Raw genomic sequence first — 27,247 nt, 5'->3', positions numbered from 1 at the left:
GAAATAAGAGAAAATTATACTGTGTGTGTTTAACACTTAAATCAATTTTTAATTTACGCAAAAAAAGAAAAGAAAAAAGACACACACACAAAAAAAAACACATTTCTCCTCACACATCCATACCAGGCTCCATGCTGTGCTCATGTGAAAAGGAAGATCTTAAAAACAAACCCTTATTTGGATGCTCCTGCTGGTTGTTACTGTGGCAGCTTTGAGAAATATTGTCGTTTTGTTCTACTGATGCTCGCGGTGCTGCAGTGCTGCATTTTAAACTGTTGAGTCAGATTTCATTTACCAGCTCTTTCATCTGTTTTAACTCAGCGAGGCGAGGTATCGCACAGAGTGTGTCTGTGTGCGCCTGTGCGTGTGTGTGTGTGTTTGTGATGTAGCAGCGAGAATATGTGTATAAATTTGCGTGTCTGAATTTGTGTGGGCCTGTCTGTGAGCTGTGATTTTTTTTGTTCTTGTTTTGTTTGTGTGGGTGTGTGTGTGTACGGTGTGTGTATCCAAGTGTGTGCGTGTGGCTCCCAACCCAGAGCTATTATGTGGAGACAGCAGGTATAATATCTGCAAACCTTTGCCGCTGTGCTGGATAAGTAATGGCCTCAAGACGTCACCTTTATCTGTAGCCACACTCCTGCAGCTGGGCTGTGTATTCCCAGCCTCACACTCCCTCCGTGATACACAGGTGTGCTGTTATATATGTGTGTGCGTCCGTGTGTGTGTATGCCGTTTATTCCACAACACCTCCCCCCTCCTTATGTATTTGCCTCACACAAAAGTGGTCATGAGGAAGGCAGATAGGGCCAAGACTGACACATTCATTTCCTTAACGGCTGTGGATGTGGTGGCAGCGCCGGCGCCTTTTAAGCAGCTTTAGCTATATATCCCCTACAGACGTCGACGCTGGGTGTAGCGTGGAGCGAGGCGCCACTGGGAGCATCCCATCATACCCTGCAAACGGAGAAAGGGAGGCCATGGCGGGGACAGATAGGAAGAAGGAGGAAGAAGGAGGAGGAGGAGGAGGAGGGTGAAATGTAGACGGCGACGGCGAAAGCAGAGAGATGCGGGAGAAAAGAGACAGAGTGACATGCGAGATAGATAGGGAGAGAAAATTGAAATGAGACAGAGAGAGAGAGAGAGAGAGAGAGAAAGAGAGAGAGAGGTGAAACAAAGAAAGAGTTAGATGGGGAGTGAGTGAGCTTTGTGGTCTCAGGCTCCATGGGAGGTTCAGCCCAATCATTTATAAAAGGTAAATGCTGTCAGGACGTGGGGCGTTTAAAGGCGCGGCGCTGCAGGTGTGATTTATGCTCTCGGTACGGGGCTATAAATCACCCTGCCTTTGTTTCCACAGGCTGCTGCTGCTGCCGCTGCTGCTGCTGCTGCTGTGTCAAGACATAAGCATCCCAGCCTCATCTATAGCAGACACACGGATCCAAACACACACACACACACACACACACACATACGTACAGACTGGGCAGCAATAAAGACAGAGCAGAGAAGCATGGTGATGGGAATGGATGGCTGGATGGAGAGTGAAGAGAGAAAACGGGTGACCGGTTGGAGTCTATCAATGAAAAGTGTCGAGTCAAAGAGGTGTGGGTGTGCTCACACGCACAATCGCACACGGTTATCAGTGCAGAGCAGAGAGGATCGAGTCTGACACGGGACTCATGTCTCTCCATTGTTGTAATTCAAACTGTGTTTATGAGGGCGTCTCCTGAAGACGGTCCTGCTTCTAGTGCCCATCTCCAAACCTATGTATGCTAATGTCCAGGTGCAGGTTTTTATAAAAACTATATGTATTTAGGCATATATTACAACAATCCCAATATGATAACCTCTTAATAAGTCTTTAAGTTGCCCATTTTGTATATTTTTTTTTATAAATTATGCCCATTTTAGCGATAAAACTATTTGACTACAGAATGTCCCCAAGTGACAAGATAAAGAAACACAACTTTATTGACACTGTCTACCTTGTTAAACCTATAATTTAGAAATTGCAGCTCCTGGGTCTTATGACAGCCTGTGTAACACATAGTTAAGGTTTAGAGTAATTGTAGTTGGTTGGGTTGCAGACTCAGGTCTTGTGAGTGATAATGGCCGATATTTATTTATTTTGACCTTTGGACATTATTCTGCTCTGAAGGGTCCAATGTGTGTTGTTGAGTGTTGTTCATTATCCTTTGTCATAAATCGGGATGAATGTGAAACTGCAGATGACATTCTTGATGCAATTACAGACAAGATTCTGTTACCTCAAACTAAATGGATTTCCAGACGTCTGTGGGCCTTTTTGTTGAGTAAAATATCATCTCATTCATTCATGTGATTCTGGTTTTTGGGTTCTTTTCACTGTAACAATGCAATCATGGTTGCCTTAGTCACAAGCCAGAGCTTACAAGAAGTTAGTGCTGAAGACATAGGCAGTATTGATATGATGGCTATGTGGGAGGGAATGGCACTTCAGCAGAGTCACAAGTCCTGCTTATGACAGTCACGTTGTCAGCATTCTTCAACCGGAGCGGAGAAGCTCTTTGTTCTCCTCCAAACACCCATCACTTTCGATGGGGTGTGAAATGGGCCGTATACACACACAACGCAGGGTTAAAGTGTATACGGGGCAACATTGTTGAGAGTGTGAGAAAAAGAATCTAGATAACATTCTCTCTGTGACTAAAAACGCAACTTTCCTATAGTCTGTCATATTCAAAACATGCCAGGGGGTATGTTAGGAGGTATGGTGTCATAAATTTCATGTCGGTGCATCCTGAGTCAGGGAGTCTCTGAATGACTTTTTACAATCCCCTGCGAACAAGCCTGAAAGTGCCACAACCAAATGGCTTCATAAGATGAAGAGATTGTCGGCAAGAGTAATAACAGAAGCTCTGAGGAGAGCATCTCAAGTAGTTTTTCAAACTGATAAAGAAGAATAATTACCACCCTTACTCAAAGTGCAACCTATTTTGTATGCATATACGACACTGAGGTTACTGCAGTGATACTGGTACTTTCTGGTGTTGCATCATGAGGGGTTGATTGGTAGGAAAAATGTTATTATGATGCACTAGACTGCTGAAAAATGGAATATATGTAAATAGGCTATCCCTATTTAAAAAATATGCTGTTCCTGTTTAAAAAATACAAACTGTTTCCATGATTTGAATTATGAATTTTATTGCTTCTCTTGCAGAAATTTTCTTGTATAATCATAGAAGAGAAAATTGTAGCTACAAAAAGCTAAAACCAACAAGTATTTGGTTCATGTGAGAGATGACGTTAAGTGCTTATGAAATGCTCATTAACTAATTATCCCAACAACTGATTGACTGACTCATTTCACTACCTCCTCCTCTCCGTCCACCGCTCTGTACACATTTTAGTTTAGTTTCCAGGAAGGAGGACATACTGTCCTGTCACAAAAATGATGTAAAAACACTCCAAACAGCAAAAGCAGCACTTTGTCTTCGCGCATAATCAATCCCTTCACCCAAACCATATCCCTCCCTGCTGTGCATCACTCTCAACAGAAACCCAATTGTGTTCCAGAAAGCGGTCAACAATGGTCTCCACTCAATACACAATACCAGCGTATAAATCACCTCAGAGAAGGCTCTCTGTCTCTTGCCGCGAGGGGTGGGGGTGGAGGAAAATGGAGCTGTAACATGCGGCGAACACGTACATGCTGACCTGAATGGCTGCTGGTATTCTGATTTCCCCCAGGAGCTCCTCTCTGGCCTGTGCCGGTGTTTTAGATTCCAGAGGGAGGCCATTAATGCTCAGCCTGTCGACCTGATCCATATGTATGGCTGGCTGTTCCGTTCTGTTCAGCTCCTGCCTACCTGACTGTCTCAAGGCCTGCCGGAGCCCAAATTAGTTCCTCGTACCACAAAAGACAGAAATAGAATAAGCGGACATGGCCGTAGCGAAAAAGGACAAGCCGGGTGGTTTTGCAAGGTGATTATTCAAACCGTGCGTCTGGTTGTCGAGCAGCAGCTAACAGGCTTTATTTGCAGATGGAGGAACATGAGCGGGATCCTGTCCTTTTTTAACTCACGGACCAGTTGGTATGGGTCATCAGTGCATGACTGACTACCACGCTGTCCTCTCAAACAGTCTGCACTACAAACTACAAGTGGAACTGATTCTCACAGCAGCAATTATCCCAGCCTTGCGAGTTGAAAATAATACAGCACATCGGTTTATTGATTGCAGCTCACTTTGTTTCTCTTCTCTTCTCTTTCTCTCATCCCCTCTTCACTCTGCAATGCAACAGGACGCAATTTGTCTGATATCCTTTTAATGGTCCCATACATTTATGCACAACAATCTCCCATTGGCCAGATGTACTGAGAGCAGTTGAACAACGTCTAGACAGTCTAATTAACAAATCATCTCTGAAACACTAATAACCCTACTTGGTGAGAGAATGGAGACAGACTAAAAGAAAGAACAACTGATTAGCTGTATGATGCACATCTGGATCCTTCACTTGTTTCACAGGTTAAAAATAATTCTCTTCCTCTTGACATCAGTTTAAAAACGCTCGTAGTGGAGAGTCTCTTTGTCTCGAACACTGGGGGCTGTTTTAGCCTGTGTTAATATTAAAAATTAATAAAGCCAGACCAGAAAATAAAGTGTTCCGTCCAGATATAGCCGGCTCTCGGCGTGTCCATTTAGCACTCAGCATGAGTCTAAGTCATCTTCTGTAGCAAATAGTGATGGCCAGGGTATATCACAATACATCGCCTCACTTTACAGTGAGAGGCAGGGGCAGGGTCTGTGCAGGACAGAGGAAGGGTGAGTAGATAGCCTTTAGAAGCTGAGCAGAAAATTTAATTATAACCCCTTTGTTATGGGTGGATGTACCATTCCTGTGTCTGCGACTAGAAAAACAATGATACAGATGGATGAGGCGTTCCCGGATCATCGGTATTAAATGACATTTTTTTATATGCCTCTAATATTAGAGTAGATGCAGGACGTTTTAATATAAGATATTGCCTATGTTCACATACAGTATCGAGGTCCTTCCTTACCCAGCAAATACAACTACACTAAAACATGAGAGTGGACACAGGCACACAGGGATCGCAATAAGACTTAACTATTCATATTTTAGATGCTGGAAAATATTAAACACATTCATTGTGATTAATTCCAAAATCCTCTCCTAATATCATAACAATGAATGATACGCAGCTATTTCTAAATGTCTGAACACAGAAATACTTTTTTTTTTTTAATAATCATCAGACGACGAAGGAAAATCTGCGCTCATGAAACATCTTTCAGTTCCTGAACAGAACATTTGAGGATGGTACAGAACACTTTGTACCTAAGCCTTCTGTAGGATTATGGCGGCTTAAGGCAGAGACATTTCAGTAATATTATATATGTTATTTTTTAATCCAATTTTTCATTGGTTGATTTTACACTTCTGAATGAGAGTGCTCATGTAAACTAATAAGTTGAAAAAAAAAACTACAGTAGAAACTGAATAAATCAAAATCATCCGTTCATATTAAGTGATAAATGAGAGTCGATGTGTTAATTTGCATTAATTTGTATTATTTTAAGTCTTATAATTAGATGACTGGATTAAAATTAACAAAGTAATTATGAATTTAAACAAGTGAAAGATGGTGTTATTATTGAATTCAGTGTTATAAATTGACATAAACGTTCACTATTCCCAGATCAAGGGTTCAAGCTCAAACCTGACAAGCACGTTTTAAATTTTTATTTAATTTATGTATGTGTTTTTGTATAAAACTAGTTGTATGGTATGTAATATCACTGACATACTGTATGCGTTTATCTGTTTCACTTTGATTATCATAATTGTCATGAATCTAAAACAATTAAGATTTACAAGTCTTTTGCCAAGTGGAAAAATAAGGCTTGATGATTGGCTGAGAAAATGATCAAGGAACAGTTTGCCCATCACTTGTTGTTGGCGAGGGGTGTAATCCTAATGTTGGCAGTCTAAAAAGAGTCGACTGCCTTCCAGTCGACACTCAGGGAATAAAAGTCCTTTTTTTTTCTTTTTTGATGTGATTTTTTTTTTTAAATTTAATATCAAATTGTTCCTCTCAAATGTGTCATCTGTATTTATGCTTTTCATTTTTTATTTTAATTGTTCAATATGAGCATTACATTTTGAAATATATGCAATTCAAAGACGTTTTTCTGCTGGCAAAATGGCTCCACATATGCGGTTCTTTTTCTCTTCTCAGATATGAATGATAGAAGAGCGATGATGTCTCGCTGGAGGTGTTGAATTTTCCTGCCTGTGAGTCTCCAGTGAATTACCCTGTCAGACTTTCATTAATGACAGCTATAAGCCAGAACATGTGAAGAACACACTCAGTGGGACACAGAGACCTACTCTCCTCTCCCACCACCTATCTCCCCTCCTCCTTATCTCCACTCTGTTCTCCATCATCCTCTCTCCACCATGTACAAAACCCTAGTAACACTTTACTTTTATAGTGCTTAATGGAAGTCTCTCTTGTGCATAATGTGCTTACAAGGGTGTAACAACAGTGTGTCGGAGCCGGCGCGCAGATGTAGCTGCTTGTTTTGACGTCGTTGCTACATTAACTTAGTGTAATCAAAGGATTTTCACAGAGGCGCAGTTTTATTGTGTACTCGACTCAGACTTTTCCATACTTTTACCGCACATTGAAATAAGGCCATCCTAAAGTAAAGTGTTACCAAGTCGATCCCTAAAGCAAGAGCTTTGAGAGCTATAATGCTTACACACTATCATCCCTGGTTAAAAACAAGGGGATTTATCAGGGATGTCTCTGCCTCGGCTGGGGCTAGGGGGACCAAATTACAGCCCCAGTGTCTGGTTGGAGGCGGAGAAGGAAATAGATGGGTCTAGCTATAATGGTGATGGCCCCTGGGTGGTACTCCTGTGAGGGAGAAAGAGGAGATTAGAGTGGAGGTGTGAGCTCGCAGTAAGATTACATTTTCCCTCTTTTTAATGGATAAGTGCTTCTTTTTTTTCTATTTCACTCCCACTATTCTGCTTCTGTTTCACAGTGTTCCATCTCTCTCTCTCTCTCTCTCTCTGCCCTCCGTCGCCACAAACACACACACACACACACACACACACACACACACACACACACACACACACACACACACACACACACACACACACACACACACACACATAAAAAAGCATACACATGCACATATGCATGCACACAGACTGAACACACACGCAAACACGCACATCTCTCCTCTCTCCCTCTGTCACCCTCTCCCTCCGTCCTCCCTCACTTGATCCTTACACCTACGTGCTACAGATGGTTTCATTTTATAAGAGATAAAACCACATTTGGTGGAACTGATTAAACAGAGGGAACAACATCCCCATCTGCCATTTATTCCAATCTGAAATTGCTTGGGCAGATGCTGACATCTTTGGAGATGATTGATTCACCCCGTCTGGCCAGAGAGGAGTGGAGAGGAGAGCGGAGCTGGATCCTCCCCGGGGCTGCAGCTCCCTGCCTGCCCTGCCTTCCTGCCATGGCTCCACCACCACAGTGTCACTTCACCAGCGATGAAGCCCCCACCCTCCCAGTCACCCACCCTCCCAGCCAGCGCCCCCTCCCCACCACCCACATATCTCTTGTCTCCAGCAAGCTGCTGCAATCAGCACAGACCCTGATTGGACTTGGGCAGGTGAGCGCAGTACACTTTAATCACGGGGCCAGTACATGCCAGATCATCCCCTCTGTATTGGTGTGTGACTGTGTGGTGGCAGAGAGGCTGGCTGATCTGTGTTTGTGTGTGAATACATTAAATCATTGGTTCATCCAAATTACAAAATAAACATAATTTCTTACTTACCTCCATCCAGCCGTGCAAATAGTTTGGGTTTCATATGCCGCCCTTCAGTACACATATCTGAGGCTTTTTTCTCAGATATTTCCACATCAATACAACAACTTCACAAGTATGTGTAAAGAAATTGAAATTACAGTTCAGAAGCAAGACTTAGAGTCCACAGCAGGTATTTTAAGTGTTAGATAAATGACAGTTTTAACCTTTATGATGGAAGAGCTGAGTGAAAAGTAACATAGGTCATCCACAAAAGGGGACGTAGATTTCATGGTACAGTATTTTCACCCCAAACCACAGATAGCTAGCTGTTGACAGCACTTATTATCACCATGCGAGGACTTAAAGCTGCCTGACGTATTGTAACCTTTGATCAAATAATCAAAGCTGGTTTCACCTCATCCTGTTTGTGAACTTTCCTGGCACTGCAGAACATGAGCTAGAGCTGTTGCAAGTGCTCACTAGCACCGAGGTCACATGATGTAACAGTTATATCAAAGCGATACCAACGAGTCCCTGGCGATCAGGCATTCCACTTAACCTCCATCCAATCAACATTTATATGTCCTGCTCGTGGAATTACGCTGCCCTCCACTAAATCGACTCTGCGTCGTCACTTGTAAACACTCAGGCATTTTAAGATGGAAAACTCTTAACTGCAAAAGTGCCATCAAAGCCAGCGGCGTGTGAGTTCGAGTGCGCACACAAATGCGCACAGTCTCCATAAAAACTGCTGAGCTGGGCTCTTCAATGCAATCAGGCGCCGGTCTCAGCTCATATACTTGTTTGATGATAACCGAAGATGGAGGGAGAGTGATGGAGCTCTCCGAGGGACCGCAGTGATAATTTAGCTCGGGGAGTGGGTGTGAATCATCGTGAAGGTGCAGGGGGTGGAGGAGGTGGAGGAGGTGGATGAATCATTAGGGTGAGGGGATGGGGGGTGGGTTGAAGAGATGGAAAAGAGGGTAGAGTCCCTGGGGACTTAGATCCATCAGACAGCAGCAGCACTGCTGTGGCCTCGACTGCAGCATCGACCCATAGGACAGCAGCCCTAACCCGGCCATCTTTCTTTTTCTCTCTCATCTCGCTCCCTTTTCGCAAACTGTTGGTCTCACTATTCCTCTATCACTGTGATTCATAGTGGCCTCTCTCTTTCTCTCTCCCTCCCTCTATCACCAGGCATGTCATTCCACATCAGAGGCCTCATCTCTCCCTTCTCCATGTCTCTCCTAAGCCTCTTGAAGTATGACTGGGCCTGAGAATGGCAAATGAATTCCCAATCTGAATGCATACTCTCACCCTCTCCTCTCTCTGCTGCCCTCCATCTCCCGCCTCAGGCTACTCATTCTGCCTCTCCTCCCTTCTCTATCCTCCGCTCCTCCTCCAACCCCCCCTCCCCTCTCTCCCCTGTACATCCATGGCAAAACTCTGATGGGATTCAGAACAAATTGCTCACCCCTGGAAAAAAAAGACACAGAGCAACATAAAAGGAAAAAAGTGAATTGTTTCAGTTAGCTGACTGCCATTTTACATGACATGACGAACAGTGTGCGCTCTAAAACATAGCCCTAGACTGCCCTACTTCTCCCAGTGCAATAATCCATTACCAGCAACATCCACGCCTTTTCAAGAGTTTCAGCTCCCCAAGGCTTTGACTTTGGACAGGCAGAGGTTAGAGGAAAACAACCTGAAAACAGCCTTATCTCCCAACACACGAATGTTTGTTAAGGCTCCCCATTAAGTCTCCCCCTGAATTTGCATATTAATTGCATTTTGGCTCTACTTCCCTCCTTTAAGGCTGCTGTTTATAGGTGCTTTATTTCTTTGAGAAGACACAGACGTCCGCGGGGAGCTCACCTGCAACAGAGGACAAGAATTGAATTCCGCAGGAAATTGCTTTAACTTGAGTGTAATCGAATTTGCACCCACACACACCTTGACTTGAGGACCTGGAGGGCATGCATGCATGTGGATGTACATGTACAGTACATAAAAATACACAAATCCACGCACAACAAACTTATCAAACACAGGAAGAAAAAAAAAAACCTTCTCAAACAACTTCAAGAAATGAACACTACTACATTATGGAAAGTCAGATGGATGTTGTTTTCCAGCTCTCTGGCTCCCCCAGTTCCTCTCACGTTGTACATATTCTTCCATCATTTCCCTGCTTTTTTTTTTTTCCTCCTTGTGAATTATGTTTACCGCTTAGACATCAGGGCTCAGTTTGACAGCTTCCTCAACAAATGTTTGAAAAGATGTGAAAGTTTTAATGACTGGATTGAGTGGGGGATAAAGGAACAGCTGGAGATTCTGTAATGTAGTGGCTATTCTTATATAGGAGAGGTACACTCAAGCTGTCTCATTTGAAAACCAGCGTTGCAGTTTTATCCATACTTAAGAATAACAGGTGATTGAGCATTCTCTCGTCCCTATCTCCAAAACAATGTGACCATATGGGACTTATTTGAATATTATGTACTGAAAGGAACTCTATATGTGTGATATCACATCATGCAGAATGGGCCTATTTATTATTTTCAAGATAATAGTTTCATTTCACAGACTGAGTCACATGATTTTTTTTTTCTTCTACAAGCTTGGTTGCTGTGATAGCGAACCATTTAATAGAAAATACCAGACAGTGACTGTTTTAGCTGAAGAAGTCATTATTTTGATTATTATCCACCGCCGGTAACAATGTTTGTGATGATCTGTATCTTGAACATAACTATTATATTCCTGAGATACAACTAAATTCCACCACAGGAGACTTGGTTTTATGGTAATGGTCCTTCATTCATCTGAAAATCTAATGATCTGCACTCAGCCCATCGGAGTAACTCAGTTCCGGGGCATTGATTTCCTTTGTGTCGCAGATTGATCTGTGGCCTGTTAGAGCTCAATATGTCACAGCCTCCCTGCAAAAAGGGCCACAATAAAAAACAGATGCATGAACATGCACCAGAATAGAACAGAAAAGAATAGATGCAGTGTATAGGAGATAAAATATCACGAAAAACATTCTGCCTAATCCATTTTGAATAATGTATCTTGCGCTAATGCATTCCTACATATTCCAAATTATCCACATCATGGAAATATCTAATGACAGAGTCATGTTTGGACTCTGAACATGGTCATTAATGTGCTGCTATGCCACTGGCCCTAATGCCTCTGCCCTCTCCAGTGTAGTGTGAATAATTCGTGAGCAGTAGCCTGGGAGAACACTGAGTCTCATTATGGCTACCACTGCAGTGGACCACTCCCCAGATCTCCCTATAGCAGCATCATCTCCCTTCATGCACTGAACCAAGGCCCCCCCTAAGGCGGACGCACACAAGCGTACATGCGAGTGCGCGCACACACGCACACATAGATTAAAGCCTTCATCTTCCTATTAGGCCATTTACTGTAGCACCCTCCTCTTAACATGGTTGTCTGACTTCTCTGTCTCGTCTGTGCTAATGCAGACTGGGTGCAGACCCCCCGACAGCGTGTGTCTGCTAGAGAAAGCGTTCGGTGTCTCGGTTTCGAAGCATTTATCGATGAAGAAAAGACAAACAAAGAAATGTACCAGAGACCTGCCAGTGCTGTACGCGTGATGAGCAAGAGCCCCGCGAGAGCCCGCGTGCCCGTGCGTGTGCTTGTGCACGTATTTGACTCAGTTTTTTAGGAGGTTTCTAAGCGATATGTGTGTATAATGTGTTCCAGGGGGTTCGGTAGGCACGCAATGGGACACATAGAGCTGCTCTCCCGCAGATGCAATTAGGCTAAATGGGATTATGCCTATCACATTTCAGACAGGCCGGCCCCACAGCCACCTGGGGGAGAGGGTGATGGGTGGAGGAGGAGGAGGAGGAGAAGGAGGGGTGGGTGATGAAGAGGGAGAGAGAAAGGGGGAACAGGGGTGGTGAGGTGGAGAAGATGCAGAGAGGAGAATGTGGTCTCTTAGAGACAGCATCCAGTGTGGTTGTCATGCAGGATGTAGCAGAGCACACAGATGCTGTTCTGGAGGAGAAAACATGTCTGGCTTCTCCAGACTGTGCTGAAAAAGGTGTGTGACAATAGGAAGTAATAAAACAGAGTCTGTGTTGGGTGATTCACATTTCTCACCCAGCATACAGTGGCATTGTGTGTTGTCTTTGATGCAATGCACTGTAGTGAATCCCCTCTGATATCAGGCTAAATGTCAACAAAGAAAACCGAGGCAGGGGACGCTGACATTTTCACACCGGGAGATTGCGCCCATAGATTTTCCTCCCACAGCAGCAGTAATCTATCGAAGTGTGTGGCCACTGAGTGAAGGAGAGTTCAGCACACTGTCTGCAGAAACTCGGGTTGCACAAGTAGCAGTATTTATGAAGGGCTTGCATTAAGGTGAAAATTGGAAAGAGGTTTTTCCTCCATTTTATGTGGAGCAGTGTCTCCATGACCACGCCTACCCTTCAAAACATTTCAGTAATGTTGATTGTAAGTTAGAATTTAGACTACAAACTATGGAACAGATTCCTGCTGTATAATGAGCCAAATCCTATAAAAATGTCCCTGTACAGTTACTGTATGTGTAGATGCTTAGATCCTACTCACATGTTGTATATTATTCTCTTGGGAATCTGTGAAGTGACATTTGTCAGAGTCACTGTCTTGACATGATGATATGCAGCATAAGGAAACCGACTGATCTTTGTCCCTGGTTTCCACCTTAAAGGAATAGTTCACCAAAAAATGAAATTCAGTCATTATTACAGCCTAAACAGTCCTGTATTGAATTTGCCTGGGGCGCGCTCTCACGTGAATGTCAGAGCTCAGTACAGGACTGTTGTAAAAATGTCCTAAATGACGTCATTTTGAGTAAACTCTTGACTATATCTCTTCAGGACACTTGGATTGCAGCGGACGAGCAATAAGGATTTCGTTGGACTACGAACCCCCCTCCCGGATCTCCAGATGCACTTTGGGGAAACTACTCCGGAGTATTCATCAGCATGAGGGTGAGTCAATAATGACTGAATATCATTTTTTGGTGAACTGTTCCTTTAAGCGTAAGATCAAAACAGCCTCTGTCAGAATTGAAAGGTCACGGGACTGGGGGTTTAATTAAACATTCCTAGTGTCAGCTGTGTCATACACACATATGTGCGCGCACGCATACACAGCGTAGTGAGACATTCAGGGCCAATGGTGGACCTTCCTCACCTACATGCATCTCCTTGGCAGGAGCAGAGCAGAGCGGGGCACAATGCCGCCGTCCTCCCAGTCTCCCACGCTCGCTCTCACATTAATCAAAAGGGGATGTAGTGGTTCCCAGCTCACCTCCCATGTCCCCCGGTGCCAGCTGTGTTTGGGACGGGCCCTGTTGGCCTGCCTTGCCCCTAATCACACACTGTCATTGTTTCTTTGGCCTTGTAAACACCGAGCCTGCTACAGCTGATCAAATCCAGGGTCGTGTACGTTCAAGGAGCTGCACGCACAGATGCATCCACGCATACATAGACCTTCGCAAACAAGTAGATCCGTGTTTTCACTTCTGTGCATACAAATTCACCCCCTCACAGGAAAACATGCATTAGCCTTTAGATGTTTGTATTAGATAAAATCTTTTCCATGCATATGTTTACATTTATTTGGAATTTATTGATCATCCGAAATGAACAATTAAGCCAAACTAATACAGCAACAAATGACAATTTTCACCCTCTAAATGCGAATAATGGCAAAGCACATTTCACATACTAGTTCCCTCTGACACTGGACGCCTCATGAGAAGCCCATGTGAATGCGAGCAGAGACTGTGTACACTGTCACTGTGAGCAAATAACTGTCTGGGCGCAAGTGGACATCTCTTAATGATGAGGAATTAATCGTTGATGGTGAGACCACTGAGAGAGACTACAGTATGCTCCTGAGCATGGGGGTGTGGGGATGTGGGGGACTGAGAACTGAGACTGTGGGGGGGTGGGGGGATAAACTGGAGAGCCGTGATAGGATACGGCCCATTAATTATTGAATTTGCTGACGTTATGACAAATGGCGTTGTCCTAGCCCTCACTCGTACCCGTGACTTTTACAAGGCCAGCTGGACAGAGTCTCAGCATTTCTACTGTTAGACCACACGGTGCAGCTTTCAAATCTGTGCTGTTCTTCTTCCTTTCAAGTTAAGAGAATTTACAGAAGTTACGGTAGATTAAGTAGCAGGAGCAAAGAGCCTCCGACCTCTGGATCTCATTCACGCTGTAGCTGAAATCCTCCTACCTTGAGGAGCCTCCATGCAGGTTTTCGCTGTTTTGGGAGTGAGAATAATTGAGCGAGGGTGCATGTAGGTGAGACAGTACGCGGGCCCGTGTGGGAGTGAGTTACACCTCGGTGTTTGGTGTTTTTGCCATGTGAGGCCAACAGAAAAAAGAAGGCACAAGTGTGCTGTGTTTGCACTGTGTGGGACGGCCTCCTGCTCGTGACGTGTTTGTGGTCAACTGTGCCCCAAGGAGGTGTCCACTATGAATTGAGGGTTAAGACCCTGGAGGCTCTGGAGCGTTTACAAACCCAGCACATTCTCCCACCCATGCTGTGTGAACACAAAATACTCTTACCTGAAACAGTAAATAATTTGTGTTGCTACCCAAAAAGCTTAGCTGCTGTCCACTGGGTGTTTGTGTCTGTTTTTCTATTTTTTAAAAAAAATTATTTTTATTTCTGCCTCCAGTTTAATGTGAGCGATCTGTCAAAAACACATCATATCATTGTTCATCCGTATCTGAATGCATCTAACCTTTAAACGCACACCAAGCGAGGAAAAAATAAATGCATGAAACAAAGCAGAAGAAGTGAGAGATAGCTGTTAATCCACACTGAATACAAATGGCTCTTGTTTGGTTTGTCTAAAATAAGCCCCATTACAGCTGTTAACCTTTTATGGCAACGATGTATCACCTGAAGACGAAAGGAAAAAACGCTGTGCATCTTTATCGCTACTTTTAATATCTTGCAAAAAAAAAACAAAACAAGTCTCTGGTGAATTGTGCAGGGCTAAAGTGTTCCTAATTTAAATCACTGAACAACTGGGTACCGCATTCTGAATAATGACTGCTTTTATACGAGACACTTAAGATTGACCAAACTGGAGTTAGAATAATAGCACCATTTATGAGTCAAACGTATGGTGAGAAGTCACAGAGGGCGTTCTCTGTGTATTTGTCTCCCGTGGCGTTTGCCTGTCTCAGAATAGAGGGGAACGTCTGTGAGGCAGCCAGGGTCTGCAGGCCTTATTTCTTTGCTAGCTCCCACCGTCGTTAATGGCTATCCCTGTAGATACAGCCTGCTGCCAGCTGCTGCTCTGGCCCTCTGGAAAAGAGGCTGGCAATTAGACCTTGCACTTAAAACAAGGTGAGTCAGGACCTTTTAATGGTGCACTATTTCTGCGCTCCCACACATGTGGCCGCTTAGATTTTTCGCTGCGCCAGAGAACTCTGTGGCACTGAGGCGTGGAGGTTACTACTGCTGTACATCCAAGTAGCGGAGGTGTGGTGGGTGGCTCGGTAATGGTGCAGAATCATCCTGCAGAAATAGCTTTTTGTGAAACTGCACGTGGTCTGCACTTTTTACCTTCCACAGGAAGCCGTTTGTTAATAGCGTTTATTCTTTCAGCAAGCAAACTGGCGATTTAATATCTGTTCCAATTTCAACACAGAAGTGCAATTTTTCGTACCCCCGTGTAAATTTAAGACCATAAAAGGGGGCTCTGCCGGAAAATACCGTAGCTAACATTATATACAGTGTAAGAAACTGCAGGGCTACTGCTGCTGCATGTTGGCTCTGTAGTGCCTCCCTGATGTTTTCTGTCTGGAGGGGATGAGGTTAACTTTCTAATTCTGTCCTTCCTCTCATCTCAGACCTTGATAAGATGGAGGGGAAAGGCTGCCTGTGTTTAGACTGCTGCACCTTGTTTCCTTGGCCCTCACCCAGATAACCTTGAGTCCATACAATGATGAGTAGAAGCCAGTGAACACATTGATGTGCTGTCTCTCTCTGCCTATCCTTCTCTCTCTCTCTCCGTCTCTCGCTTACACACAGAAAAATACACAAACATACACACACAGCATGAAGAGGGTGCATGAGCATGAGCATGGAGAGAAATTATTTACTGTTGCACAAATAGATAAGTGTGGGCTGAAATACGAGGTCTAATACCCTTGCTTCTTTCTGCTGTGTTTAAAGAAAAAATACCTTACGCATGTAGAACTTCACATCTGCCTATTTTCATCTATATTTTAATATCCTCTCTTGTGCTAATTTGACACTTTTTATAGAGTGTGAGAGTAAAAAAGGGAGTGGCTCCGAGCGAGAAAAAGAAGGCTGGTGTTGTCTTAGTGAAATCTACATGTCCTGCCATGTCCTTGGACCAGACTGCAGAGATTCACAGGCGTCTGTACACAGACGTCTCACACAGCCGTAAAGGCCATTGGACTTCGACTCTGGTCGGCTGGTGCAGTCAGACTGCCATCTGAGGAGAAGCTATACACTCATAATAAATGACAGCTTTCAACCGGGCCAATCTAAATAGATTATCTTGGCTGCATCTTCCCCCGACCAGGTGCCAATGTGTAAAATGGAGCGACTATGTAAAAACCATACAGTGACCTGCTTTATGCTGCCTATTCATGGCAACATGAACACTGGGAAGGAGTAGAGAAAACTGGACTCATAGTTTTGACATTTTTCAGTAACCTCTTGACATATGATTTTTAAGTTTATTGATTTTTTTTAAACCCCTTAAACCCACTGGCCTGTGGGGTCGTATTGCTTCTAATGCATGCTGGGGCCGACAGTGGGCCAGTGGTTTTATTAATGTATTTCACATTCTGTTAGTGTTGTATGGATGCTGTACATTTTAAGCAAATGATATGATCTTTTTATGTTGTCATCCGCCAGGTCAGAAACACTCTTCAGTATGCAGGTAATGTTGGTGTCTACCTGCATTTACGCCAGTGTGCATGGATGCATGCTGTGCATGTGCACATGTGTGTGTCTGCAAAGAGCACTCTGTCTTTTGTTCTCCAGGAGATAAAGAGCATCCACTGCTCAGTAACAAACACATAAATATGCATTAATCTGTTCTGGTTGGGCGAATCTGAAGAACTGTCAAGCGTCAAATGTAAAGGTCATGCCTTGCTTGCTGTAAGGGGGAAAATCCTGGAGACCATGGTTGGGGCACTATTTGAATAAACTATGCAAGGATTTACAAGAAGTAACCTTCAGGGGTAAACACGCCCCCTTTTCCTCACCAGGGAATAGCTACCATTAGAAATGCGTTGGAGCACCAACTTCACCCCACTGGATCAGATTATAGATGTCACACAGATCAAGATAAATAGTCGTCTGGTGAGCACCAGTGTGGTTTTTACTGGGAGTAGATGTTGTGCCTTAAGATTAATGTGTCAGGTTGTATTCAGATGGCACATATGCATCACAAAAAATGAGGCCCATCTCTATTCAGACATATCGCTTTTTTACATAATTTTCACATTGTTTATTAATTAAATGTATCACTGCAGTGAATAATATTGTGTATGGAAAGAGTGTGCACAATGGATTACCTTTTGAATTTTGAACAAAATGCCCCCACTCCAGCCCCCACCCCTCTCTGTGCAGCATGACAGCCGAGCAGAGTGTGGCAGGTGGAGGTCTTTCAGGCAGAGCGAGGGGTGACCTTGCCACTTCCTCTGTAGAATTGGTTTGGTTGGTAACACGGCGCCAGATTCCAGAAATGTGCTACAGCTCTATAGACAGGCCTGGTGAACAGAGGGCCAGTCCCAGGCCCAGCCACATGCCCAGCCCCATGGCAGCAGATGCCACATGGCGGCCCCAGAGCCTTCAGCCGGCGCGGAGACGTAGGCGAGCGCCAGCCGGGTCACCGAAGCCCATGTCCATGTCATGCACAGAGAAGGCCTTCTCAGCAGGCAGGCAGGCAGCCTGCCGTCCTCTCCTGTCCCCCTTTCTTGGAGGCCGAGTGTAACAGCTCGTTTGCACGTGCTTTGTGTAGATTAAAGCAAGAGGCTGTCAGGGATAATTAAAAGTAATAGAGCTTAGGGCTTTTTGGATTAGTGTTTTAGACAGTGATACTACTGTCTCAGTAAGTGTGTTTATTTATGTTTCCTTAATGTATATGTGTGTATATGACGGCATGAGAGTCCACACATGTGTACCTATAGCAGTGCTGTTCACAAAACATACTGACATATGATACATAATGTAGGGAACTAATGACAGTGTGTTCTGCCTTAACCTTCTGTGTGTGTCTGTGTGTCTGTGTGTGTGTCTAAAAAGAAAGCAAGACAACAAAGTCCTCTCATCCCATTAAGTCTGTTCTTCAATCACCCAAATGGTTGCTTGGGCAAAGTTAATTGCGACTGTGCAGTAGCCCACGTAAAATGCATAACAAAGACGGAATAATTAATATACAAAGGACATGCAAAAAACATGATGCATAATTGACACGGTTTTGCTCGGTCATTTCAACCATCAGTCTCTCCTTCTACAACAACCTTATAAATATCTTGAAGCCTTTTGTTTACTCCATAAATAGCTGTTTTGTTAAGTTGAGCGTGTGACAAACAGGATTTGGAATTCTTTTTTGGCACTGAACTGATTTAATGTCAATGTTTAAGGTGTGCATTTGCAGATTTGGTTGGTATGAATGCAGTGAACCGGTGACTATTGAAATTCAGAGTTATTCATCTTCTGGTTTTTATTTTACGATATTATTTTCTGCATTTTCTGTATTACATTAGTTATGCTATTAAGGGTAATAGGCCAGTGAGGCTACAAAGAGGGAAAGAAAAAAGATGTGAAGTATATCCTAAATAAATCTGCGTCAGATTGAAAAGTAAAGGAAATATATTTGGTCACAGTTTCTGCTCTTAGCACAAAGGCAGTTATGCTGTGTTTAGTGTTTCTGGAGAGTATTTACTTGTAAAGTAAAACCCTACAGCTACAGAAGTGGCCTGAAATGATTTAAGTGGTTCTTAAAGGAAAAAATGTATTATAATAACATCCACTTAGAGAGCCGAAAATCAAAGGTCCAGCCACTCTACCTTGGATTTAGATGTCAAAACTTTTCTGGGCAGAACGAATTGGAACATTTGTGCTTTTTAGAAAAAAAAATACTTTGAATAAACTAAATGGGAGAATACAAAGGAGAAAGTTTAGACCAAAAGGTCACTGAGCTGAAACATTTTGCTTGGATGTAAAAATGGGTACAGAGCACATTATGAATCAGCTGATATTTATCTGATATGCACTTGTGAATGCTTCATTTAGCAAGAACAGTTATTAGGAGGTTCCACTGGACTCAAGAGTCTCAGCTTGGATGTTTAAAATACCCGTCTCCATAATGGGAGATCTTTACTGGTGACCAAGACAACATCAGCACTAAAGAACTAAAGAAAGATGCTTTCCATCCTCATTCCTACTTATATTGTGCATATTTCCCAGTCAAGATTGGTGCCATGTAATTTTCTTGAATATCGAATATTCTCTCCCTTTATCATAAAAGCATGCAGGAGGATGAAAATGCACACCATAATGAAATTAAAGGGTACAAAATTACTATTTGGATTCGGTACAGTAATAGCATGATGAATTATGGCACATTTTCTTCAGGGGACATTGCTTGAGGAAATGTTGTAAAACACCCATGGGAACCGGCAGTCATCAATCACACATGGTGTGGTTGGGGGTGTTGTGGTGGCCCTGAGGACTTTGGTCTGCACAGCAGCCAGTAATCTAAATGGTGACACTGAGCTCCAAGGCCCCCATGGGGCTGCCCGCTCTGTCGCCTGCAAAGAAAACAGATCAGGGGAGAGGGATCAAGGTTTGTTTTCTCCCTTTTCTAGGTCATTATTTATTATGTGAAATATCAACGTCCTTGGCTGCTGCATGGGATCTTCTTCCCCCCAATTGACAGATCTCATTATAAGATAAACGTGACAAAGATAGCTCATAATGCTTCAGAGAAATGTAACACCATTAGCGGGTCATTGTCATCGTTCTAATGTGTCCTTTTAAGCCGCTTAGTGAACTGGTGCTGAAGTGTGATACAGGGATTAACCTATCAGAGAGTTGCTGCGGAGGAGTTTAGCCGCCATTGATGGAAATTTTTGGACGTGTGGTTGTATCTTCCCAGGCGCTACGCAGAGTCATGGTGGAGCCTGATTCCTAAACACACAGAGGTTTCTGGGATACGGGGGAGGATGTCTGGAGGGTATAGGCATGCACAGGGCTGGGACTGGCGTGTTTTTAGTGTATGATTTCCTCAGTGTTGCAGTGGAGGAAATGCTTTGCATCAAAACATATGGATTTTTTTCCCCCCGTCGTGCCAAGGATGATTTTTTGTCATTTTATTTCATACATTACTCACTGCAGGTTGCTTATGATACTGTAACAATTATCCTCACAATGGCACAGCACAACACAGCAAGCACTGGTAGTTCCACTACAAACAACATAAATCTTATTACATTGGCAAACTACATCTCATTTCTAGGACGACCCCCCTATTAAAGAATGTGCTTTTAATGAGTTGACAGAACTGATATACCGAGGTTGAACGTCTGCCAGGGCGAATTAATGAGTGAATTTCAAATTTGAGTTGTGGAAATGACTCGAAAATGTGAATGACAGCGAACGCTTCCAGGGTTAAACGGTAATTTATGAGGCCATTGTTTAATTGTGACGTACAGTAGAACCATCTGCAGTCATCAGAGGACGCGTCGTTATTGTTCAGCCATTCATTGTACTTTTGGTGACTGTTATCTGACACAGTTTCACTGATCAGTTTCACAACCTCATCAATCATTCCATTAGCTCTCAGCATCACATTAACATCGTATTAAAGTTAGCGAGCAACACAATAGATGCGTTGGTAATGATGATACAACACACAATGGCCGGCGTGCTGTCTATGGCGCAAACAGAGACGCACACACTTGACAAATATGCTGAAAATTTGCCTTGACGTGCAAGATGGGTTATTCTAGGAAGTGAAATATTCTCTTCACATCCAAAAAAAAAAAAAAGAAATCTGAAGAGAATGGATACCATGGTGATGGTAAACCCATTGAAAATGAGTATAATGCTGTTTACTGTACGTAGCATGACATATTCCAGTCAAGTTTAATGGTGATCCGATATTTTTAGCCCAGCCTCACAATTGCGTTTTCTAATTTCATGGCTCAGCAGGAATTATCAAAGCTTTTTTGATTACATTTTCATATGACCTTGATCTCAAAGGGTAGAGCAATCAATACAATAGCCATTAGCATCCTGGTAATTGTTAGTGAAATAGTAATCATTTCTCGGGCCCCAGAATCTCTTTTAGCTTCTTATTTATTTATTGGGCATATGGAGGGAGAACGGGGCTGCTAGCCGAGATGGATGTGATGAATAGAGCCCTGAGATGCAAATTAAAATGTTTGTAATTAAACCCACTGATCATAATGGCTTTCTTGCTGCAGTCCTGCTGGTTCTGGCTGCAGTGGAAATGGATTTTGGTGTTGAAATCTTTTCAATTTTCTATACACAAATGCTGCTTTTGTTTTCTCTCATTCATTTATTTTTTTTTTTTTACCCTTTTCAGCTGAGTTCTTTTCTGTATTTGTTTAAGTTTTGGGCATGTTGCTGTTTGGTAGCACGGTTGGCACACGGAGCCATCTTGTTTACGTATGACTATCAGACAACATGTAAACCGGCAATGCACCAGATCACAACGCAGTAGTCAGGGTAATGGGACTATTTATTCTGCTTTGTTAGGAGAAGAGGTCATGTGATCAGAGGATAGTAATTATAGCATACGCTTAATTACATTAGCAATCTCCTGTCTTTTCATATTATCTCTGACGCAAAAAAACACAGAGAGAGATTTGATTATGTTAATAAGCAGCGTTTTATACATGGTAATGGAGGCCTAGTTCAAAGCCATTAGTGCTATGAGGAATATCCATTTGAGTGTCGGAGCTCTCGAACGCAGCTCGGCTCAAAGTGCACATTGTTTAATGGTATTGATCAACGGTCTAGCGAGCTCCGGGGCTTTTGCTCATTACTGTGTCTTATTCATGCTTTCTTGGGTAATGATGCCCACACAGCAATTACTGCCACAACCATTTAGATGATCTAAGAGAGAAATCCTAATCATAAAAAGATAGAGGGGAAACAGAAGAAGAAAAAACATCATGTGTAGTTATCTGACAAAGAAAGAAAAAAGGCACATTGAGAAGGAGCGTGTCAAGATTTCAAGTACATTGACTTCAGAGAAATCTCCATAAACTGCCTTGAACCTCTTGTAGCAAAATCGTGAGTTGTGTCCTAAAATCTTGCAAAGTGAGGATAAGATCATGCTCTCAGTATAAATAAGTTTGCTTGAAGAAGTTTATTTTAGCTTAAAGTGGATTGATTTGTCCTAATATACCTGTCTTTCATGTGCCTACGTATCTCGGTAGCAGAGCTATTTTTTGAGGATGGAAGTTCATCCAGTGACATAGGTTGAAAACTATACAGAAAGGGCTGGTGAATTGGCTTCGATTCAAGATTTTCTGTCAAATTGTTTATTCGTTGATTGTGATGAGAAGTTTGTATCTAATTTGTGTTATATTGTCACGAAGCTCTCGTCAGTACAGTTTGGAAATCACTAGGCGCATTTACTGTCAGTGTTTGCCCAGACAATTCTATTGTTTTTTTTACTAATTAATTTGTGAATACAGTCTGTTAAGATACATTTTCTGCTCACAGGCGCTTAATAAAACCAATCAAAGCAGATAAAAAGCTGGGTCAATTTCTGAATCAGCCTTTCTCCTCTCATATGGTCTCATTCTGTCTCTCTCGCTTTCCTAGTCTGTCTCTTTCTCTCTCACTCCCCCCCCCCCCACCCCCACCCTTTTGCCATCTCTCCCTATCAATGAGGCGGCAGACATCCCAGACCTGCTCAGTCAACTGCTTCAAGATTTATTCTTTGTAACAAATCTGCAACAGCTGGAGAGCCGGGGAATGCATGTAAACTTTGTGTGTGTAATTTGGTGACAAGTCAGGCTTAATCAAGCTCCCAGTGGCTGGATGAGAGGAGCGCAGGGGAGCGGCATATGGGGAGCTGAGTGGTGAACAGGCAGTGGGCAGGGAGGGAGATACAAAGCTCTGTTCATGTGCATTCACATGCTGTACAGTAGCAGTGGCAGGCACACAGACACACAGCAATCAGCCACCTCCGGTTCTAGTCTACACAGACAGGTAGCACTCTGGCTATATCCAGCAATATAGTGAAAAATGTTTTTTTTAAATTTTGTTAAGACTGAAACATTTCTTTGTTATACATTAACATATGGACGTGGTTATTTTGGCAAGGAGTTGTTTATGTGTGAATTTGATGTGATAATCAGAAGCTCACATCCCTGTCACCAGAGAGGAGTTTAGAAATTGGACTAATTTGGCAAATGTGTTTTTGTCTGCTCTTCACTTAACAAAATCATTCAAATGGTATATCAACTGCTGCAGTTGTTTTTGAGAGGAAAAACCTACAGTATTTATTTCCACTGCAGGCACTAAGTCATCTATGACAATAATCTGCTCTGTTCGAATTTACCATGTAGTGCTATTTAGCAGGATCAGAAAATTCTATAGAAAATACCTGCAAACGATCGAGCAACTCAAAGCACTGTTATGGTCAGAAATAAATCGCAGTAAGGGTTAAATATTGAGCCTAACAATAACTAACAGTTTACTTTTTTTTCAGCTTTTAACCAAAACCACTGTCCTGCCCTCACCCGAATCAAGTATTTTAGTAGGCTAGATATTAAAATCTGCACTAATTTCTACACTCGAGATACAGTTGTTAACAAATCTGGCTAAGAGTAGCAGCCTAGCATCACCTCCAAGATCTTATCATAGTTATCTTATTAGATTTGTGGGGTAACAGGTTTCCACAGTGGAAGCTACTGTAGGTCTGGATGCTATCAGAGCATGAGTGCTCTGTCTTGCGGATTTGGAGATAACTGATACTCCTAACATCCTTTGCCAAAGCTAAGACTATAAGTTTAAACATCTAAACCTCAATCCTCAAAGCATTTCATCTCGTAATCTTACAAAGTGAAAACACACTATTTAAAAACACAAAATAATGAAAGCTATACGCAACTAAGGTCTATGTTGACTGGTGGTGAACGTGCTGAGTCTTTGCCAGGAACACGCAGCTTTAGGCTGAATTTAGGCTTTAGCATGACATTGTGTGCAGCCAATAAGTACAAACTAAATATGTACTGTATATAAAACCCCATTTACAGGGATCCCTTTTTCATACGTGTCAGCTGGGAATATTAACAACTCAGCCCACAGATGTATTTTCAACCAACTCATTGAGCTATTTTTCGCTTAACTTGCCAGCTATAGCTGCTATAATCTGTCTGTGGCAAAAAGGCTAGGAATGTTAAGCCACCTTTTGTCTACCTTGGTCTGTTAAAAAAAAAGAAAACTGTTTCTAAAATGATGAAGTATTCAGGAAAGTAAATCTGCCACAGTTATCATTATGAATAATGAATGAGAATGAAATTATTATATGGATGTATTTTTGACAGAGATCGGCTTTGGGCCATCACAACATACATGGAAGCCACTGGAGATGATCTTGCTGCTGTTCTATTGTATAAGTGACACACTAACACACTCTGTCCCTCAGTCTCGCACACACATAGACAAACACGCACAATGACCAGAGGCCCCAGCACTGGGCCACTCAGGGGGCTTGATGTTAATGACAGGGTCTGTGGCTGGGCTGAACTGTACAGCTGGTCCCAGCTGCCCTGTGGGGCTGCAACACAGGGACAGAAAAGAGACATTTGAAGACAATCGTAGGGATGAGTGAAATTATGGAGATTAGAGACAGTGAGAATACAATAACAGTATAAGAATAAAAGCATCGTGAAGGTGAGCGAGTGTGAAGGGGGGAGGTTAAGTGCATGTTTGAGGACTGCCAGCATAATATGTGAAGGTCAGTGCAGCATTGCAGGTGGGGGAAGAATAACAGGGAACAGCGAACAGCGCTTCGTATAGAGACCTTGGTCTTTCAGCTTAAAAGTCCATATTTAAACATCCATCCACATCATTACTGCGCTGTCTCATCAGCCAACCTGTTTACATGTCTCCACAGTGTGGCATTTGAAAGGAGCTATTGTGCGTCTCCCATGGTTCAAGGCATTTCATTAGGCATTGCATTTGCTGTACCCTTGGAGTTATTTTATTTTATTTTTTCAATAGAGTATTCTGTACAGTACGCACAAAGTGGCGGTAACCATGGTTACGCAATTAAATGAAGTAAGACCTTTGGCTGAGGCTGATTGTTACAAAGGAAGACTGCATTACAGTCACTGTTAACTTTACAAGAAAGCGATTTAGAAAGTGTGAATTCTTGATACAAATGTATGGAGATGCATTTTAACTGGTAGTTCTTGAATAGATATAAAGGGGAGCGAGAGGAGGGAGGGTTGGATTATGTGGATATGTTGTGTGAGGTTGGGCGAATGTGAATGTGCGTGTTTTGTCATGATGCATTATAGTTTCTCCTCAGGAACACATGGCAAGGTATTTACCAAGCCATCTGCTAAAATTGCCCGGCTGAATTGAGCTGACGTCCAGTTGCTAAGGAAATGGATGCTTTTCAAAAGGGCCAGCCAGTGTTGCACACCTGTCATTGTAAAAGGACCCAGTCTGCCTCTCTTTCTCTTTCTCTCTCTTGCTCGCTCGCTCTCTGCCTCTTTCTTCATCTCTTTATGCTCATGTGTCTGAAGCTCATCAGTCACATCCTGCAGTCAGATGTGATGAGTGTTCCTGCCTCAAAGAAAATCACTATTATTCCGTTTTTATGATTCAGTGCACTTGCCTGTATGTTTGCCTCTGTTGTATGTTTTAAGTGTAGGCCTCTCCGCTTGGTAGCGCCGACTCTATGTCATTGATTTCTGCTTTGAATTACAGTAAAGCACGAGATGATTAAAACAGTCTGATAAATGAGCTGACATGGATCAGCGCAGTACAAAGCATGACAAATACTGGGCTGAAAAGTGAACGTGAAAAAAGAAAGGGGGCACCGTGCACTTCAGCACAGTTGGGGCACGTCAGCGAGCAGGTGGTTATGATTGCTTTAGTGTCACAGTCCTACGGCCCGCGGCTACACACTTTTCCCAGAAGAAGTTAATGCAGTTGGAGAAGTGTGTCTGGGGCTCGTGATGAGTTTCAGCGAAACGTGGCTGTGGGGCAGGGCTCGACCTTCGGAGAGAAGCTTTGTCATCTCGGCCCGAGCGCCACGTCCCCGTCCGGGTGACACCTATAAAGGTCACAACGGGGGCAGATTTCTGGTCATAAATCAACAAGGTAACTTGGGACGTTGTGTCCTTTTGGTCCCAATTCCGCTGTCCTGCTTGGGCCTTGCCCTAGATTCAGGAGGAATGATATCATACAAGATGGAGTGATCCAACATAAACCGAAAGTTTGAAATATGTCTTTTCCCGAGAACTCGGAGAGATGTGATCCTGTGCCGAGAGTGGGGAGCTTTGTGAGTCGTGGGTTTAACTGCTGTGAACGCTGCTTGTGTAAAGTATTTCCTTGGATTAAAGTGCACATACTTCATACAGTGTATACAAAACATCAGAACCATTGGCTTTGCATATGAAGTCCTCTTCAAACATGAAGTGAGGAAATAGACAGAGGGAGACATTAGAGAGACAGACTGCATTTGACTATAAAATTGCCCAGTTTCCATTCATATGAATGGGAAAATGGTCTCAGACTTTCTGACCCCACTGAATCTAAGTATTTTTCAGTATTTGTTATTTGACCTTGGCTGCTGTGCTCTGAAATTACAGTAATAACCCAAAGCTCTCAGTCCACACTGGTCATTGTCGTTGCCTCCTCAAAGCAAAAACACAACTGTGATGAATGAGTTCTTGTCCTTGGAACTTGGCTACATACAGTAAGGTGAATATCCAAGTGCAAGATCAGAGCTTTTGCTTTGCCTTTGTACTTAACATTAGCTTTTGTATTCTACTCTCTACAGTATATTATTACTTTACCATAACAGGACCATCAGCCATCCATTAGTGAAATATTAATATGCATATCAGGAGGATAATTGCCCTCACTGCCGTCATCACCTAGACACCATGTGAACTTAGAAACAATCCGTCCTGTGTGTTCGCCACGGAACAAAAGAGCCTTGGATGGAGGAGGAACATCTTCATTTCCCTCACAGAATACATTAGGCCTGTAAGTGGGGTTTGGTTATTGCCGATGCCTGCGTTTGCGTTGGGCACCTGGGATTCTCCAGACCTGTTTGATGTGGCCCTTTTCA

The 27,247-nt window shown here is 43.0% G+C and overlaps 1 long non-coding RNA gene across 2 annotated transcripts in view; it reads left to right on the top strand.

Moving 5' to 3' along the window:
* LOC146963757 (uncharacterized) overlaps window positions 1–27,247 on the top strand; it is a 59,594-nt gene that overhangs the window by 9,530 nt on the left and 22,817 nt on the right. For both annotated transcript variants that reach the window (XR_015034717.1, XR_015034718.1), the window contains one exon: window positions 7,435–7,707. This is a non-coding gene — a long non-coding RNA (uncharacterized LOC146963757). The remainder of the gene's footprint in view (window positions 1–7,434; window positions 7,708–27,247) is intronic.

The sequence above is a fragment of the Trachurus japonicus genome, chromosome 22 (genome assembly GCF_045865225.1).
Source record: "Trachurus japonicus isolate A0001 chromosome 22, Traja_1.0".
Taxonomy (NCBI): Eukaryota; Metazoa; Chordata; class Actinopteri; order Carangiformes; family Carangidae; genus Trachurus; species Trachurus japonicus.
The sequence above is the reverse complement of the archived record's forward strand: the minus strand, read 5'-3'. Positions and strand labels throughout refer to the sequence as shown.